Genomic DNA, 21,062 nt, shown 5'->3' on the forward strand with positions numbered 1-21,062 from the left:
GAAGATAGATCTTCAAACACATCAGGCTCGAGATGTTTAGCACAGGGACAAAAATCTCAATACAGCTTGGTGGGCTCTGAATGCAACACTACATGTAACAGTTCAGCACAGTGATTAAATTTAAACTTTGATGCTTCTGGTTTGATGAAGAAATATTCAGTTATATGCTAAGTGCCCTTAAGAAGACAGGCAAATCTGAAAAAATATTTTAGAAAGATTGCCATCAAAATACATTAATGCATTGGCATTAAAATGAGAGTCTTCAGCCACCTAGAAAGGGCACGCAGGCTGCTCATCATTTCTCATCTCTGATTGGTATGGGAGGTGCTGTTCCGTGGGCTCAGCATGAGCTTGCACCCCGCAGATGCAGTTGGTGTTTAATGATGGGCCTGTAGGTGATAAACTCCTGCATCAGCTGCCTTACCCTGCGACCAGCGAGGCTGAGAGGACCTGAAGCTACTGTGATGTGTTTGCAAACCCATGCACACGCTAGCTGACTGGAGGGCTGGCTAACTTCCATCGCTCTCTCACACATGCGCTGATATTTTAAATATATGCAACTGTTCTTGTGGTCGTGAATTGCAAATTTATTTAAAGGTGCAAATTTATTAAAAAAGATTGAATACCCTTGATTTATTTAGATTTAAATATTTAGATTATTATGTTTTATTTATTTAGATCATTATATCATTTAAATTTTTAGATATTAGTTTTGATTGATTTAGATTTAGAATTTATTAAAATACAAATTCGTTAAAAAGATTTATTTAACACAGAGGAGTTATTTGTCCTTAAGTGTTTTTCTTAATCAATGAACGGAGGAGTAGGAGTTTGTGAAAACTGATTTAAAGGCTAGGTGCTCTGTCTTGTATAAAATTCCCTGCATCAATGCTCATAAGATTGGGAATGCTAATTAGCTAGGTGCAATCCTATTGTGAGGTAGTGTGAGAGGCATCTTTCAAGTATTAGGTCACATAATGCTTATTACAATCTTACAACACAGGACATAAAAATTTCCCCTTTTTATCGATGAGAGAAGAGAAGCTGGACTGCTAGGTGTTTGAAGGGCACAAAACCATGGGCAAGCTAGGTAGCTGGGGACCACCGTTCACATACTGAAATCCTCTTGACTGAGGCCCTGGCCAGTGTTTTCACTTAGCAAACTCATCAGTCTTCCCCCAGTACCATCCTGCTCTTCCCCTCCGAAGGACCACAGCCTGGCTGGGTTCTGGGGAGCGAGGGCCTGCTTGGGAGTCGGCTACCCTCCAGGTCCTGCCCTTGTTGCTCTTCCAGGATACAAGCTACAGCCCAAGTCCCAGGAGGAGCTGACTGGCTTAGCTTCCTACAGCTCCAGCCCATGTGGAGGGCAGAGAGGGCAGGGAGGCACCCTGCGGGGCCCAGGTGTGTTCTGCTCAGCCCTCCAGATCCCATCCAGGTGTGAGGCAGTACAGTTGGCTAATTAAGCTGAAAGAAGAATTAAGGAGCCTAGGGAGAAAATCAAGACATCTGTTCCCCTCAGATCCCAGTCGGCTTCTTTGTAAGAATTGGTCCCCCTCCTCTTCACCGAAGGCCAGCAGTGGAGGAGGTGGGGTGCGCAGGGAGGGAGCGTGGAGGCGGTCCTGGGAGCTGTGGTGAGCGTCTTTCTCTATCTCCCTCCCAGGTGTGCCCTCCAGCGCTGGGGATTTTACTTAATGTCCAGTTTGGATGCCGTCCGTCCCATTTCCGTTTGGGAATAACATGCTGATTTTTCTTTTCATCCAGTTGACACAACTTGCAGCATTTCTTTCACCCCACTCATTTATTTCTTTATTTTTTTTATCATGTAGAGTGAGCTGTTTCCACTGCCCCATCCAAGGGAGAAATCAAGACCATGCTCTGGATTACTCAAGGGGGTAACCAAAATAAAACGATAGCAAAACCCCTATATTTGGCCTCACGAACAGTGTGATACAGATGCAAACAGCTGGTGATACTTCTCAGGGACCATGGATACAGACACCAAAGGAAACTCACAATCTCTCCTTTGTTTGCAGTGAGGTCAGTGATTGAACATGAGTAGTCACCGCGAGCGAGCATGCCCCAGGCCCCCGGCACACAGGCGGACATAGGAAGAAGAGGAAGGAAGAAAACAGACATGCCGTTCACTAAGTATTCTGCTCTGTATCTTCTTGTTTTTTTTTTTTTTACTGTTGTTCACAAAGAAAGCTAATATTTTTTGGAGTACTTTCATAAGCCAGGCATTATTCTAAGTATCCATTCATTTTCATGTATTTTTATTTCCTTGGTGATTCAAAAGATGACTGACTTCAAGGTCACAGCCTTGAACTCAGGTGTCTGACTCAAACATTTTAATTAATTAATTAATTAATTTTTTTTGTAGTACTAGGGATTGGACACAGGGGCATTCTATCTCCAAGCTACACCCCCATCTCTTTTTATTTATTTTTTTTAATTTTGAAACAAGGTCTCCCTAGTTTTCTAAGAGTCTTTTTGCATTGCTAAGGCTGTCCTTTAGCCTGTGATTCTCCTATTTCAGCCTCTCAGGTTTACATGCCTGAGATTACAGGTATGTGTGCTACTACACTTGGCCCCTCTTGTATATATTATAAACCAGTTATCCCTCATCACTCCCATAATGATGGCTAAATTCTTCCATTTTCAGGCTGGGAAATGAAAGCTCAAACTGGCAAAATAAGCCGCACAGTAAGGCCCAGCTCCAACACCTGGGGCCGCTGCTATTCTAGAGGATCTCCAGTGTGTGGTCGCATTGCTCCTTGAGGCTGCCGATTATTTTGGCCCCTGCCGCATCCCCAAGACGTCCCCTGCCCACAACAGTTGACTGCAACAATAACTATTTCTTGAACGGGCCAATTTCAAAATGGCGTGTGTTCTGCTCCTCCGAGGGGCTGTACCTTTCGAACAGGTCCTTCCCTGCAGGAAGACGCAGGATACTTTAGTAGGTGTCCATTGCTGCCCCGTCCCCGTCCCCGTGAGAATCTCCCTGCCGCACAGCCTCCAGAACCAACTTTCACAGCCTGCCATGTCTCTTTCAATTTGGAAGACATGCAAGGAAATCAGTGAAATAAAGATATGCCAATGAAATAAAAACTCACCCGAGCTTTAGGTATTTTATTCTTCAGAAATACTTGGAAACCACTTTAATTTAATGTTCCCACCAAGGTCCAGAAAGTGTGTGAATATATTTATTAAATCTAAATCAGATTTTCACACCTGGTGGGCTTCTGTGATGTCCTGAGTCACAACACATCAAAAGGAAGGTGTATTACAAGAAGTGAAAAATTAAGGATCATTTTAGGCTCTGCACAACCAGTGTCTGCTATACTGATCACCAAAGGCAAGGGATACTTTTTGTTAGCTTCTTTCGGCATGTCCTATCCTCTGCTGGTGGGGTCAGCTCATGCCCCTTCCAGGACTCTGGCCCTTGGGACATCTCAGGGAGCAGGAGTGACCTCATCCTCTGTGGGCCGTCCAGGACTTTTTCTACACAGTGATTGTGTCCACCTGCCAGAGTGCACTCAGTGTACTCAGGAACTTAATGCCCCTATGACCCTTTTCTAGTCTGAACAGAGGGTGTGTGTGTGTGTGTGTGTGTGTGTGTGTGTGTGTTGTTTATGCGGACACTGAAGATTGAACACAGGAGCATTCTTTCTTTGAGCTACCCTCCAGCCCTTTTAACTTTTAATTTTTAAATTGTGAAATGGTATTGTTAAATTTCCATGTACTGGCCCCAAACCTGTAATCCTCCTGTCTCAGCTTCCCAAGTACTGGGATTACAAGAATGTACCACAGTGCTAGACTTGAACATGGAGTTTTAAATTTGTCATTAAAAAAATTCTTCGTTGAAGCTGGGCATGGTGGCACACACCTGTAATCCCAGTACTTGGGAGGCTGAGACAGAGGATCACAGGTTCACAGCCAACCATAACAATTTATCAAAGTCCTCCACAACTTGGTGTGGCCCTATTTCAAAATAATAAATAAAATAGGGCTGGGGGTATAGCTCAGAGGCAGAATGCCTCTGGGTTCAGTTCCCAGAATCACAAAAAATGGGTGGGGTGTAGCTCAGAGGTAGAATGCTCCTGAATTTCATCCCCAGTACCACCCCCCCCCTAAGAAAATCCCCAAACATTACATCCTTTAAGTTCATCCATGGTATCGCAAAGTACAGAATTTGCATATTTTCAAAGCTAAATAGTATTTCACATGTGCATGTGTGCGTGTGTGCGTGTGTGTGTGCGTGCGTGTGTGCGTGCGCACGCGCGCGCGCGTGTGTGTGTGTGTGTGTGTGTGTAAGAGATTCTGAATCCAGGCCAACCCTCAGAGTTTCTAGGTGAGGACGAAAAGAAAAAGTCTATGCTACTTTTTTCAATGAAGTGTCACCAACTCCAGACGACACTGGCCGTGTGCTCTTGGGGGTCCAGATGTGTAGCCCGAGTCCTGATGCTTTCTACAATTTTTTTTGAAGATTTAAATGAGTTTATTAAAAAGATAGAAATACAGAAGACAGTTACAGCCTCATTCTACCCAGGGGTAGCATGAGGGGGTGCCCTGAATGAAATCACCGAACCCACAAAACCCAGAACAGCTTTTATAGACATGACACCTCACTAAAAGTAATTAGCAAATGGATAAGAGGGGTTGGGTCCTAGGACTTCAGATTCTAAAGACAGGTTTGCATAATAACTTGTATCTAGTTAAGAGGCTGGGAGGAGGGAATTGACTTTCATGAAAGGAGAAACCTGGGCGTAAACCACGAGTTAGGAGGGAAAATTAAGGGGCTTTCTATAGATTTTAAACATCCCTGCAGAGTTTGTAATCTACCTCATAATAACCCCACACTTATGATAGAAAATGATGCTATCTCTCCCCATACTTTGGGAAGAGAGCGGACACAGGATGCTGGCGTTCTGTGTGCATCCTATGATGTCCTGTGACTCTTAGCATTAGCTGTCCCACACTCTGAGGCTCCTTTAATGCGCTCTAGTCCCCTCTCTGGAGTGAAAGCTGAAGAAGTGGCCAGGCCAGGCCCTTTGGTGGACACCTGTTTGCCCTTCCCCACTGCTCCTCTGCCCTAAGGGGAGCTCCAGCTCCCCTTGCGGGACCAGTATGTGCTGCTCTTCCAGTTTGTCAGCACTTCCCCGGCAGAGCTCAGACTGACTAATTAGCCTTCCCTGCCTGATTGCTGGAGCCACTGGGCACTGCCAGGCCAGCACTTTCCACAGGGCATCTGCTGAGGGGGATCAAGGCCGGGTCTTTAACCCTGTCCTTGTTGCTGTGCAATTACATATATGTTAATCTATTCATGAGGATGACAACATTAATCCCTTCCTGAGGGGTGGTCCTGGTCACCTCTTCAAGGTCCCACCTCTCAACACTTGCACTAGGGAGTTAGTTTCCAACGTACCAGCCTTAGGGACACGTTCAAATGATAGCAGGTACAGAGTTCTTTGGCTCTTACCTGAAACTGTCCCCTGAGAGCAGATTTGTACAACATGTACAGATGAGAGACTTGGTTCCCCATACTCAAGAAAATATATGTGAAGACAGCATGGAAAACCTGGATTTGCTCTTGGAAGGTCTAGCCTGCTAACAAAGGCTTGATCTTGATTATCTTGAAGGAGGAAGATTTATTTTCCTAAGCAGTCTGAGAACGCCTCTGTGAATATGCTGGTTCCCTGGAACCAGGAGTCCCCCACAGATCCATTATTCACTCCAACTCTCTGGCAATGAACATGCATCTGATTTCCTTTTACCCTCCAAGACCTCTGCATGGAACAGAGCTCTCCATCATGCAAATGGCCTAGCTGTGCTATTGGCGGAAGCAGGCCCAGTAACAGGGAGCCCAGGACTGGCTTGGGTGTGGGGTTTCTGTATCTTGTAGGGATGCCTGGTGCTTTGAGATCTTCAGCAGCACTGATTCAGGGGTGTAAACACTCCCCTGCATCTTTCCCTACATATTCTACTCAAGTTATGCTTGCCTGAGGCCCAGGAGCTGTCCTACTTGCACAGGCTGATGATCCAAGTATAGTTGGAATGGAGAAAGGGTCCAGAGAAGGGATCATTTCTTCTAAAACACATTCCAATCATTCCCCCAACATGCTGATAATCTATGGATGATGGGCACTCTTTCAGGGCATTCCTAGATTCCATAGGCCATGGAATATATACATATCCTTTGATGCAACCTATAATTTCATTTCTTGCCTCCTACTCCAGGGAGTATATGTGTAGGCATTATGAAGGATTATTGGAAAAGTTCTATAAAGGATTTTAGGATTTAAAATCCCTGGCTATGACTATGTGAAGAATTTTTTTCTTTATAATGGCTACAGAGGATACTAATAAATTAAGACCACTGTTCTTTAACAAAATAGGCCAAGACCACTGCATTCTATAAGTTGCAGGCATATCTGCTCTGGGGCAAATGGAGAACTTATGCATTTTCCATGCTTTGGCCTCTGTTTAGGCTTATTTTTTATGCATAGACACACACACCTTCAAATATGTTAAACAAGATAGTCCCTGTGCATTTTTTAAAAAAATAAAGCAGTATATTATAATGGAACTTCACAGTGGGGGGAGATTGATTTTTGCTAGGGGCCCATGATCTCGTCCTTGGATTACCAATGTGAATGACAAAAAGAATTGGGCAAATGATCTATGTATATTTCAGACTGTTGTAAGACTTAGGGAATGGTCCACATTCCCTTAGAGAACTCTGCATCTCAATCAGTTCAGTATGTCCCTCTTCAACATTTACTGAGCCCAGGATTGTGCTGTGGACTTTGGCAAGTGGCTGGAGGAGCTTTCAAATGATAGTCTAAATCAAACTTTAAGAGACTGCTTGACAAACACCCCTGTGTTCTTCAAAGCCGCACAGCACCAGCTTGGGGCCCCCACTGCAGACACATGTGCCTCTGCTACTGGGCATGCTTCCCCTGATGCTCAGTTAGTAGGCTTCAAGCTCCTCAATCCCTGGGGCAGGCACGACTGCACCGCATCTGCTGGCTATGTGGCTTGCCTGTTTCCATTCTCGGAGCTTCAGTGTCCTGATCTGTAAATCCTAAATACTACTATTTTCATCAGTGTTGTTTAAGGATACAATCAGAACATAAGGCACTTAGCACAGCACCTGATATGTGACCCATGTTCAGTAAACGCTAGTCATTACTATTGTTATTAGTGTGCTCCGTTCATGCATTCACCATAGTACTGTGTCTTTGCTTCCTGCCCACTGATGCAGAGTAGAGAAGCACAGTGTGTGTTAGCTGAGTGGATCAAGTCAAAGAGAGCAAACCCCTCCCTAGGCCACAGGACATGCCAGGAGTCAGTGCTCACTTGGAGACAGGCAGGAGGCCGGCTTGGAGAGTAGGGGGGCTGGGATGTGGGGAGCAGGCATCAAATAGGTCCTCATCTTCATTCTGAATTCTGCTTTTGCTATTCCTCACATCACTGAAGACCCCTCCTGTGCTCAAGTGGAGTGGAGAGGGTCAGGGACTGTTTCCATAAAATCCTGAGCACGGGCATTAGGAGGCAGAGGCTGTGGCCATTTGGATGCCTTGAGCATTTCTGGCTCCTGGTCTTTTTCTCATGGCTCTCCAGGGTGGGCATTGGGGGCTGTCCAGCCTTTGGTCCTCCCTCATGTCTCTCACACTGCTGCACTGACCCACCCAGCTGGCCTCAGCTGAAGTTTGCCTCCTGCAGAGCAGCCTTCCCTGGCAGCTCCATACTCTGTCTTCAACCCTCCCTTTTCCTTTTCCAATAATGATTTATGTAGTTAATGAGGTTTCCCCCAGTTCTCTAATTACATGACCCTGGGGTCAAGTTTACTAACCATCCAGCTATCTATTTATACACCATTGGGCTTCTCAGATCTTCCTCCCAAAGTTTCTTCATGACTCCTTATTTTTTACTGCTGCAGCAAAGTATATCTTAGAAAAGATGGTTATTTCTCTAATAAGGCACCTCAGTACATGAAGAAACACTGCTGTTGAATGAAAATCATTCACAAAAACATTGTTGGGATGTTTGGCCTGGAGACCAAGTGTTTGGCAGCTCAATTAATGTCCATCTGGATTTACCAAGGATTCTGTACAGTCTTCTCCATATGAAAAATGGAGTCTGATACTAATGACACCTGCAAGACATGCTCTCTTCTTTGCCATTCATTTCAGTTAGGGAACTCTGCATCTCAATTTATTTACTAAGTTCCTCTTTTGCTGGGTTTTATGAACCCAGCGTTGTGCTGCTGACTAGGGACCTAGATGAGGGAGCTTTCAGGTGACAGATGCTTGAACCCCACCTCAGGATCTCTGGGCATCAAGAGCTATCAGCCAGACTCTTACTATACAGGCAGGGAGGGTTGAGGGCAACTCTGGGGGAGCCCTTCTGCACCCTCAGGAGCTTAGACATGTACTCAGAGAATGTTGCACAGTGCTGGGCACTCTGGGGTCATTTTCTCCCCTTTCAAACTCTATGACCTTGACTAACCAGAGGCATATGGTCACTCAACCCAGAGCTCCCTTCAAATCCTTCAAATAGAAATGTCTCTGGCTACAAAATCCAGTCCTCTTCCATTCCATGAATCTATGCCAGGAAAAGACCCAAGGTTAGCCATAATTAAATGTCAAACTTCTGATTCTGATTCTTTAGGCATGAGGAGAGAGCGTGTGCGTGCACGCACGTGCACAAGAGAAAAAGAGAGAAAAAGAGAGAGAGAGAGAGAGAGAGAGAGAGAGAGAGAGAGAAAGAGAGAGAAAGGGAGAGAGAGAGGGAGAGAGAGGAGGAGGGAGGGAGAAAGGGAGAGAGAGAGAGAGAGAGAGAGAGAGAGAGAGAGAGAGAGAGAGAGAGAGAGAGAGAATGAATGAGAGAATAGTGGTGTTTGGAGAATTCAGCCAAGATTTTGCCAAGGAGGTGAGATTAAAGTGGGACTTCACAGATCCCTGCGACGAGCTTGGAAAATATAAATGGATAATAACTTCTTCTATTGCTGGGAAAATGAGAGCCTTTCTCAGAGTTGGCTTGGGCTTTCATTGTAAACAGGTACATGGGGATGGGGTGGACAGAGTTGGCAGTTCACTTTCCAGGCTGGAATTTCTGGAATCTGTGCCCCTCTTGGGGGTCATTTGCATCCTCAGCTTCATAGGTTTGGAACCTCAGCTTTTTCAATCGGCCAGGCATTGAGGCTCTGGAATGGAGTTATGGCCAAACAGGTCTCTGCTCCCAGGGGCCTGAGGCAGGCAGCCTGTGTGGACATTTACAGCAGAAGCCTTCTTTAGCGGATCATCAGGAGCCAGCCACAGGCATCTGCGGCTGAGGAACACTGCCTCCTGAGGAGTAAGTTGGGTGCTTGAGAAGTTCCCCATCTCGGATGACAATATTGCCCAGGGAGCCCAGAAAAGGGGCAAAGGGGGCTGGGTATATCACTCTTACCTATCCTGAAGATACTTTGGCCTTGTTCATAAGTGTTTGTGGTTAGAATCAGACTGTCCATTTACTGGACAGGTGACATCATTCTTCCATGGCTTTTGTCTTTCTGCCCCCTCCCATGCAACGTCCAGTACACAATGACAAATTCATACAGATAAAATATCCGGACAATACTCAGTAATCAAATGGAATCTTTGGGTATGGTTCCTCCTGGATAGTATGGTTTCTGCTCTTTATAACTCCTTACTCTTCCTCATCCTACTCTTCGGGCCATGCATAATCAACCTGATGAGGTTCCAAATTAAAACAAACAAACAAACAAAAACTCAATAACTGCTCTGTTAACAAGGTTCTTCTCTTGTAGATCAAAGGCCAACACATCCTCCTCCCAAATGCACAGGACCTCTGAAGACCCTCACAGTGCCTGTAACACAGTTCCAAGCCCTCAGTCTACCTTCATCCCACAGGAAGTAGCCAGAGAAATTCTAGCTGCCCATTTCCTGATATTATAAAACCACAGAGGTTTTATAATAACTCTTTTTATAAGAACTCCAGCAGTGGCAGGAAAAGTGGCCCTAACCATTCCCTTTCTCCCAGCCCAGGAAGCTACCTGTTCGCCCCCCTGTCAAGACCACCAATGGGGGAAAGCCACGACTCTGTAACTATCCCTCCATCCTAATACTACATAAAAAGCCTCTAGTCTGTAAGATGGGGCCCTGACTCTTGGTCAGGTGCCTCCTCCCAGATCTATCTCCAAATAAATCTGTTTTTGCTGTCGAAAAAAAAAATATCAAGATAACTCACAACTAATCAAATGTGACTTAATCTAATGCATTCGACTTCTGTCTTCTTGATGGGAGATAAAATATACATAATCTTTATATTTTTATTTATATTGCAATCAAATATACAGAACATAAAATTTACCATTTTAACCTTTTTTGAGAGTACAGTTCAGTGGTGTAAGAACATGCACAATGCTTCTCAACCATCACCATCATTCATCTCCAAAACATTTATTATCTTTATAAACTGGAACTCTGTACCCATCAAAGAGCAGCTCTCCATTTGCCTTCTCCCAGCCCCTGGTATGAATTCTTGATGGGACTTTGAGGCACCCTAGGGCAAGGCTCCTCAAGGTTGTGAAAGCCTGACCAGGAATCATGTTTAAATGAAGATTCCTGGCATAAGCCCTTCTCCATCTCAAAGTCCTCCTTGGCTAATGAGCAGTGAATTGTTGGTCATCTGCCAGTGGATTCAAAAGAGGCACAATTCCTCATCCTTCTCTCTTTACTTCCTGTCCTCTTTGAACATATGAGGACCTCCAGTTTCTGAGCCTGTGAGATATTGATTCTGTCTTTCTGCATCCTTTCTGACACTCTGCTGTAAGGCTGTTTTTCTTTGACAGTCCCTTGAGCACTATACTAGGGTTCATTTAAAATGATTTATACATTTCTATTGACTGAAAGTTGGAACAATTCCAAAAAAATCTGGGCTTTATGTGTGCATGTGTGTATATATATATATATATATATATATATATATATATATATATAGACGTTCACATTTGTATTTCTGCTATGTTAACATTAGTCGTTCTCAAAGTGTGCTACCTGGACCAGGAACACCACTATCTTCTGGGAACTTGTTGGAAATTCAAATTTGGGAGCCTCCTGTCTGATCTACGAAAATGCTGGAGATGGGACCTGGCAGTGTGTGTGTGTGTGTGTGTGTGTGTGTGTGTGTATGTGTGTGTGCTGGGGATTGGACCCAGTGGCATTCTACCTCTGAGATATACTCTCAGCCCTTTAAAAAAGTTTAAATTCTGAAATAGAGTCTAGCTAAGTTACTGAGGCTGGCCTCAGCCTGTAGTCCTTCTGGCTCAGCCTCCTGGCAATCTGTGTTTTTTTTTTTTCACACTTTTTTTTTAAATTTTATTTTATTGGTGCACTGTATTCATACATCATAGTGGGATACAAACTTTTGTAGACATACATGCACACATCGCCCAGTCAGCCCCCACCCGATCCCCACCCCATTCTCTCCCCATCCCTCCTTCCCATGCTTGGCTTAGTGGTTGACATCTAGTATTATAGCAATTTATCCAAAATTAAAAATGATAATCTCACATAACAGTTTCATTTGTCTGATACCAAGCGTTTGATGATTTAAAGATAACATTTCAATATTTCTTTTTGCTTTCTTTCTTACTAGAGCATATTTTTTTCTGTTTTTTTAGGTGAAACTATCATATATTTATATATTTATTTTTCAGAAAAAAAATCTGTCCTAATATGGAATATGAATTCTAGATACCCAAAACGATCTTGAAAAAGAACAAAGCTAGCAGATATATATTTTCTGATTTCAAACCATATAAAGCTACAATAATTGAAACAGTGTAGTACTGTTCTGAAGGCAGATATATAGACCATTGGAGTTAAATACAAGCCTAGAGCTAAATTCTTCCCTATATTGTCAAGTTATTTTTGACAAGGTTTCCACGAACATTTGGTGGTGGAAATAATAATCTTTTAACTAAATATTGTTGAAAAATAATAATTACATGGAAAAGAATAAAATTGGACCCTTACCTAATCCCACATACAAGTATTAACTCAAAATAGATAAAAGACCTAAATATAAATCTTAAGACTATAAACTTTTAGGAGAAAATCTGGGTCATAAAACCTCACAACATTGAAATTGGCAGTGATTTCTTGGATATGATTTCAATGGCACAGGCAACAGAAGAATATACAAACTCCCTAAAAAATAAAAGAAAATATTGTATATCCAAAGACAATGTAAACAGAGTTAAAAGTTACTAATAGAATTGGATAAAATATTTCCAAATGCTATATCTGAAGGTATATTAATATTCCAATTAGAAATCCTAAAAATTAACAACAATAAAGGCAAACAATACAATTTAGAGATAGGTAAAAGACTAACATAAATAATGAATCTCCACAGATAACCAATCTTAGTTGTCTGTTGGATGGAAAATCTTGTTTCTCTGGTTCTGGTGAGTGTTACCTATTTCTTCTTTGTAGTTAATCTCTTTGAGTATTTTCTCTAGTGCTGGTTTTGAAGACATAAATTCCTTCAGTTTCTGTTTGTCATGGAAGCTTCTTATTTCTCCATCTAATTTGATAGAAAGTTTTGCTGGATAGGAAATTTTTGGCTGGAAGTTGTTTTCTTTCAGAGTTTGGAATATGTTACTCCAAGCCCTTCTGGCTCTCATGACTTGGTTTGGGAAGTCTGGAGTGATTCTAATTGGTTTGCCTCTGAATGTCACTTGGCCCTTTGTTTTTGTTGCCTTTAAGATTCTCTGCTTGGCTTCCACATTGGTCATTTTGACAATTATATGGCGCGGGAATCCTCTTCTCCGATCCTGTCTAAAGGGAGTTCTATAAGTTTCCTGGATCTGTGTATCAACCTCTTGCTCTATATTTGGAAAATTTTCTGCTATTACTTCCTTGAAGAGATTGTTGATCCCTTTGGTTTCACTTTCTTTTCCCTCCTCTATTCCAATTATTCTTAGGTTAGCTCTCTTAAGATGGGCCCATATTTCTTCAATGTCAGATTCCTGCTGTTGGATATTTTTTTCTAGATTAGAAACTATGCGTTCATTTTTGGATTGCTCATCTTCTAAGAGCGAGATTCTGTTCTCCATGTGGTCTAATCGGTTGTTTGTGCTTTGAATTGAGGCCTTTACTTCATTAATTGCATCCTTTATCTCTTTTTGGCTCTCTCTGAGTTCTTTTCGAAGCACCTCTATTATTTCTACAGTTATTTTCCTGATTTGATCTTCTAGAAATCTCTGATTTTCTGTTTTATTGGGTTCTGATGTTGTGGGGTTGTGCACATTCATTACTCCAGTGTTATTCCTCTTTCCCATGATTTCGGAGGTTTGTGCCTTCTCTGGATTCTTCCCTTGGGTCACTATGGCTTCACTTAAGGTGCTCTGGATCTCGAGTCAGTAGTATCTCAGACCCCACTACTCCTTTACTGGGTTGTATCACAGAGTCTCCGACCCAGGGAGTTGATAGAGGCTGCTTTAAACTATGGGGGTTGCCAGGTTGCACGTTCTCCTATGGTGTGATATCTCTGCCACCACCACTCCCTCACTGGGTCAAGTCCTAGGAGGCACAATACTGGGATTTCTCCTCTGTGGCCCGCAATTTGACTCACTGTTCTTGAGTACGCAGATGTAGCTGTACTGGACTCGGTGAATTCACTGCTGCTGCCGCCTCCGCCGGTGGCAATATGGCGCCTCTGCCACGCCCTCGGCCATGAGGCTGGCGTAGTTTTTCTTCTCTGGTTTTGATTTCCACTCTGAATCCCTGCAGCGTGTGCTGAGCTCGGCCACTGGGAGCTTTAAATGCTGTCTGCGCCGAAAGATCCCGCCTGGCTGTTCCTCAGCGGCTCACCTCGGCTTGCTGTAGCCGTCCTTTGAGTTCGCCGCTGCCGCCGGCAGTATGGCGCTGCTGCCGCGTCCTCGGGCGCGTGTGTCTCCTCTGTGGCCCTGAGCTCTGTTCTCAGTCCGCTTTCTCTCTGGAGCCTGGTGGTTTTTTTGTTTTTCTGGTGATGGTGTTTTCTGGCTATGAAAGGCGCTCTTTTTGTGGTAATGGAGATTGGTTGTTAGCGGGACTCTTAAGCCCCGCTTTTCTCGGTCGCCATCTTCCCAGAAGTCCTGAAACACACTTGCAATCTGTGTTTTTAATAAGCCCTCCAGATAATTCCGATGCATGATAATTTCATTCATTTATTCACTCATTCATTCATTTATTCGTTCATCCATGGTTCTGGAGAATAAACCAGGGACATCCTGTCACTGAGTTGCATCCCTAGTCCCCTTTTAATTTCATTTTGAGACAGGGTCTTGCTAGCTGATACTGGCATCAAATTGGTCATCCTCCTGCCTCAGCCTCCCCAGGACTTGGGATTACAGGCAACTGCATGCTAGCCTTGGAAAACCATTGCTTTTAATGCATTTTCTAATATAACCCTTACAAAATTACTGAGTGAATCCTTATTAAAGAGACAGAAAAGACACCTAGAAGGGCCAAAAACAAGGGGGCTGACTGGGTCTTTTCTGAAGACCCACTGTGAGTGTTTTGAAACCTTTGAGAACAGCTGACCGTAGGACTTTCTCTTGCTTCCTTGTAAGCAGCCAGTTGACGCTTATGGGAAAAAGGTCCTCCAGAGCTCTGCAAACACAGACAAGAAGAAAAGAAAGAGGGCCAGGAGAACATGCAAGTGGGTGTAGCAATAGGGGCATACTCCAAGCTTTGGCGTCAGGAGCCATTTGTGCAAAATGCAGCGGAGAAGCAGCTTCCTGCCCTGGGTGTCTGTCTCCATGCAACCAGCTTGTTGGGCTCCAGAGGAGACTCACCTCCTTCAGCATCAGCATCAGGCTGTGCTCTGCAGGAGGTGGCAGCCAAGGCTCCTCTTAGGAAGCGTCATTAGTTGGGCCGGTGTGTTCCTTGCATTTCGTTCATGGCCAGGGTGAGGAGGAGTGCAGAAGGCCAGATGTTGGCTCTGAGACGATTCAAGAATCAGCGCCAATGCCATTTGGTCTCGGCTGCTGCATCCTGTGACCTCAGGGAACTGCAGTGTTTGCTGCTTGTAAGCAGCTGTTTATGGCACCTCTGAACAAGCATGAAATCTCTCCCTGGCTGTTTTTTAATCCTTTAAAGTTTGCTTTGACTACTGTAAAGTTTGTTAATGCAAAAATCAACATGTCTCTCTGACTCTGGCTCTAGCGCAGAGGCTGCTGGGCATTTGGTTATTTTTTTCTCCTGGTTCAGTCTAAGGTTTGGATGAGCCTATCCTCTTCCTAAATTAATTCAACCAACATTAGGGAACTCCTGCTTTGAGCTGGGCAAGGATCGGGTGCAGGGGATCTAGTAATGGGCAAACAGCCCCTGTCCCTGTGGAGTTTACCTTCTAGAAAAAGGGGATAATTATCTTGATTATTTGACAGATGGTCTGAAGAAAATGAGACAGTGTGATATATCAGGTATCTATTGCTACCTATAAACCAACACAAACCCCAGTGGTCTAAAACAATGGCTATTCAGTTTGTTCAAAACCAAAGCTGGGCTCAGCAGGACAGTTCCTTGCTAGTGTTGCTGCGTGTAGTTAGCAGGTCACCTGGGGTCAGCAGAGATCAGCTGTTCTCTCTGCCCTGCAGGGTGCCTTTGCCAGTCACCACTCCTGTCTTTCTGGCAGGGAAGCTGAACTTTCTACATGGAAGTTCTGGGCTTCCAAGCCCAAAAATGAAAGCTACCAGGCCTTAAGGCCCAGCAACACCTCTGCTAGATTCTATAATTACAACAAATCACAGGACCAGCACAGATTCAAGGGGGCAGGATAGTGCAAGGAATGATGTATTGGGGCCATGAGTTAAAGGAGTCTCCCAGGTCAGGGAGACTGGGGGTAGTTAGACTAATGGCATACACTAGCTGGGGAAGGTCTTTCTGAGGAGTGACATGTGGGCTGAGGCCTGAGCCCGCTTGGTGAAGACCTGGAGGCAGAGCATCGCCATGCGGATGGTGTGGCTTCTCTTCTCATGTCCCCCTTGTCTTCTGGTCTCCAGGAGGGCATTGGGTAAAGGTCACCTATGGGACTGGAGTGAGAAAGACAGAAGGAAGAGGCTGGAGAGAGGAAAGTCAGCCACCTCAGTGTCCTGGAGCCAGTCGCCAGTCAAATGGAGGAGCTGGGAGGAAGAGGATAGGCTGGTGAGCCTGGGGACACTTCCAGAGCCAGTGGTCCTTGACAGTAATGCGTGCTACTGTCAAGTAATGTGTCCTCCTGGTGGGACCGCTATTGTAGCAGCAGCTGTTGCTTTGCTTTTTGAGAGATGGTGTCTCTGTAGAAGGTTCTTGGAATTGTTCTCAAATGTGAAACTTCTTGCCAAGTATCTGAAAACAGCCCTGGGGGTTATTTATTATTTATTTGTAGCTAATAGTACAGATAGAATCAAGAATTGGTTCCTTCTTAGATTAGAACAGATGGCTCAGAATCACCAGCAACCTCGTTGAAACACAGGTCCCAGGTGCAGTCTCTGGTTGATGGCAATCTGTGGGAGATGGGCTCCGGGAATGGGCCTTCTTAGTAAGCGCCCCCAAGTGATACATGTGTCAGGAAAGCTTGAGAAGCCTGGCTTAAGCCTTTTCTGGCCTCAGACGGAGTTTGTGACCAGTTTGGAGATGGAGTGTGGAGTCACTTCTCGAGGCCTAGCTCAGAAGTCATCTCCTCCAAGGATCCTTCCTGATTCCTGTGGGGTAAACCTGTTAAAACATGTATCATATCGGAGCGTTTAGCATACATCAATAAATCATGCACACCCTTTGCTCTCAGAAAACCAAGAACTTCTGCTAGTGGGAGTGGGTTTTATTTGGGTTTCTGTTTCTAGTGCTTGGCATAGTGCCTGCAGTAGAAGGCACAATAAGTTTGTAGTGAATGAGTGAATGAATCCAGGGAACCCTAAGCAACACCTAGCCCATGCCTCTGGTTTTATGAGTGGAGAACTTGGTACCTGGGGCAAGTTGACCATGACCGGCAAGGCTTCATGGGTAACAGTGTGAAGGCAAAGTCAGTGTGCTAGTGCCGGGGCGTCTTCCTGACTCCATATTTAGTGCTCACTTCTCTCACGTAGGCCAACTTCCTTGTTTAGGCAACTGCCCTTCTTTCAACCTTACCTTATGGAGTGGAAGGAAAGTTATTTCTAATGCAGACCTTTAAAATCCTCCTTTGCTGGATCCACTGAGGCCTGAGCTGGGCACAGGGCTCAGGCTTGGTGAGGAGAGCTTTGGGGAGTGTCCTCAGCCTGGTGCCCACCTTCAGGTGGACACAGGTTCACTCTGCCCCTCTCTGCTTTCTTGGGTGCACATCTGGCCTCCTCTGAATGAATGCAATTGGCTGCTAGGGAACTAGAGCCACTTCACTGTGGGCCACAAAGGGTTGGGGTGGGATTTGCATATTGCTAATTATAGTTGATTGTGACTCTGGAAAAAATCATTGATCCGTTTATAACTTACAGTAATTTGCAAAGCAATTACCTTCTGGCGTCTTTTTTCTTGCTAAAAATGAGTTATTATTATTATTTTCTCTCTCTTTTAACAGAAGAATGATCTGGGTTTTATCCATGATGGACCAGCCTCTCTGTGTGCCTGAAAGAGGTAAATATGTAAACCCTGGGGGACTGAAATTGAGATCTAAGGTTCTAAATTACTTAGTGTCTTCACACAGTAGGTATACAATCAGTATTTGGCTGAAAGAATAAATAAGAAACATCCTTGTGTGGAATATGTGATTTCTATAGATGCTGTGGGCCCTTTTCTCTCTCTCTCTCTCTCTCTCTCTCTCTCTCTCTCTCTCTCTCTCTCTTGCATGGTGTAGAGATGGCGGGCACAACTTCTGGCAGTTGGCCATCTAGGTTGGAAGCTCTGACCTTCTGCTTGTGGGCTTTGCGACTTTAGACAAAGATGCCCTTGTATATTATGCTTTCCTAATTTGTGAAATGGAAAGGCTGGCAGTGCACATTTTGCCCAGGTTCACTGTAAAGACTGAATGGGATGATGTAGATAAAGTTCCTGGCACCTGTTATGTTGATGATTACCTTGCATTGGTTCTTGGAGTTGTTACAATTCTAAGGGCAAATTGTCATTTTCCAGGTGGACACCTGTAAAGGATAAATGAGGGCTCTCTGGTGTGGATCGAAGGTGTTAGCCGAGGACAGAGCAGCTCCCTGTACCCATAGGGGTAGTTCTGTTGGTAGGTCAGTTTCTGCCAACCTGTCTAAAGGGATCTCATTGTCATTGGTTCCAAGTCTATGTGATCACCACTCAAGAGCCAATTTGGGAGATGAGAGTTGGTCGGAAAGATATCAGGTCTATCAGTGTCTGGAACTCTAAGAAGATGAGTGGGGAGACTATCATCCCACAAAAGACCATCTTGAGAAATTCAGGCACATAAAAGGCTTTCACAGGGAGCAAAGGATGTGCAGGGGGACAGTGGACAGGAAGGTTACATGCTTAGCAGGGTCTATGCCATCCACTCAGACTTGTGTCTTTTTTTTCCCCCCAAACAATAAATCTTGGCCTTCTGTGGAACTAGTCCCATACTTTGTTACACAAACACACTGCTTTCCCATAAATTAAGCATCATCAAACACAGTCTGATATAACCTACAGGTCTCCTGATGTTCTGGGTTCTGTAACTTTAATGAAAGATAGTTTAGCTGTTAAGAGCTCAATTATTTAAATGGGTCTTTCTTTAGAATTTGGAATACCTAAATTCTAAATGCTGAAGAAAAGTAACTCTGCAAAGAACCATTGGTAAAAAAAGTGGAAGAGGGGAAACAGACATATCTTAGGCACCATTAGCCTAGACAGTGTGTTCCTATGAGAAACCTGTGGCTTTGTGGAAAGAATCCTGAATTTTGAGAACGTCCTGGATTTGAGTCATCATACTGCACTTACTGCTGTTCTTGGGCAAGTTACTCCACATATCTGAATTTCAGAGGAAAGAAAATAGGGAGCAATTCAGAAGGCACCCAAATCTCAGTAGTCAAGAAAAAGAAGAATATATATAGTTTTGGTGGTACTGGGGTTTCTGGAAGTCCTTCTATCTCCGGGCCACACTCCCAGACCTATTTTACATTATTATTATTATTATTATTATTATTATTATTATTGTTATTATTTTGGTGGTACTGGGGTTCCTGGAAGTCCTTCTGTCTCTGGGCCACACTCCCAGACCTATTTTACATTATTATTATTATTATTATTATTATTATTATTATTGTTATTATTTTGGTGGTACTGGGGTTCCTGGAAGCACTTCTATCTCCGGGCCACACTCCCAGACCTATTTTACTATTATTATTATTATTATTATTATTATTATTATTGTTATTATTTTGGTGGTACTGGGGTTCCTGGAAGTCCTTCTGTCTCTGGGCCACACTCCCAGACCTATTTTACATTATTATTATTATTATTATTATTGTTATTATTTTGGTGGTACTGGGGTTCCTGGAAGCACTTCTATCTCCGGGCCACACTCCCAGACCTATTTTACTATTATTATTATTATTATTATTATTATTATTATTATTATTATTTTGGTGGTACTGGGGTTCCTGGAAACCCTTCTACCTCCAGGCCACACTCCCAGACTCCCAGACCTATGTTTTTTTTTAATATATTTTTATTTGGAAACAGGGTCTCTTAAGCCAGCAAGGCTGGTTTCGAACCTGCGCGATCCTCCTGTCTCTGCCTTCCAAGCGCGGGGATTACAAGCGTGTGCCACCACGCCTGGCTATTTTATATTATTATCATTACTATTATTATTATTTTATTTTTATTTTTATTTTTTGGTGGTACTGGGGTTCCTGGAAGCCCTTTTACCTCCGGGCTACACTCCCAGACCTATTTTATGTTTTTATTTAGAAACAGGGTCTCCTAAGCCAGCGCGCAGCTGGCTTCGAACCTGCGCGATCCTCCTGACTCCGCCTCCCAAGCGTGGGGAATACAAGCATGCGCCACCACTCCCGGCTTAGAAAAAGAATATTTAAGGCAACATTTCAGCAAATCAAAATCAATACAGCTCATTCCCTGGAGGGGAAGTGCTCCCTCTTGCTGTTTCAGACCTGACTCTGGGTGGATGAACGATGGTGACTGCCACGCTCACTTGGGCTGCTCGCTTTGGTCCCTTCTGGGATGTGTTTCTTAAAGTGTGGTGCCCACCTGCAGCATTAGCATCTCTTTAAAACGTATTAAAACACCAAGTCCAGGACCCCTCCCCAGACCTACTGAAGTGGACGCAGAAGCTAGTAACCTGCTAGTGAGAGCCACTACTTGGGGAAATGGCCTTCTCTCTCCAGCTCAGAGCCACATCTCTGTAGCCTACCCATTCTTTGGGCCTCTAATAAAAGTGCCAATGTAACTCTTTTATCCTTCAGCCCCTCCCGTCCCATCAATTTTTGAACAAGCTGGAAATACAGCTCTTTCTTTTGAGCTAGAGGCTGCCATGGGAGAAGGTATCATCTGAAGGGGCCACCTCAGTTTTCTACGTTTAATGCTTTGCTCAAATGTCTTTAATTTTCCTGTCAGAGCAGTCAGGTTAAATATCTTATTCACCCACTGTGAGCATCACCCTCCACGTCCCAGGCTGCTAAGCTTGTGCAGTGATGATGCTTTAAGAACTGAAGCTCTTTTGTTGTTGTTGTTTTTTTTTTTTTAAAGAACCAAGTAAAGAGTAAACATGGTATTTCTTCTCTTTTCCATTTAAGTAAATATCTTGTTTTGCTTTTAAAAAGCTCTTTTCTCATTAATTTCATCAGCTTTCTATTCGTGCATCTTTGGGAGAGACTTTAGAAAATAATCTTTCTGCCTGAACCCCATTCAGTCCAGCTAAAATCTGTTTCTGCAGAGAAACCCAATCGTCCTTTGGCCACACACAGAGCAGGGAGAATTTGGCTTGTGAAGATGTAATTGGTTAATTTGTGGTACGCAGGTTCCATTTCTTTCTCTGTCCACAAAGTTATCTTTGTCTATAAGCAGTGTGGCTCAATAAGACTTTCTGCAAAGATGGGG

Source organism: Muscardinus avellanarius (assembly GCF_963383645.1).
Source record: "Muscardinus avellanarius genome assembly, chromosome: 4".
NCBI classification, from domain to species: domain Eukaryota; kingdom Metazoa; phylum Chordata; class Mammalia; order Rodentia; family Gliridae; genus Muscardinus; species Muscardinus avellanarius.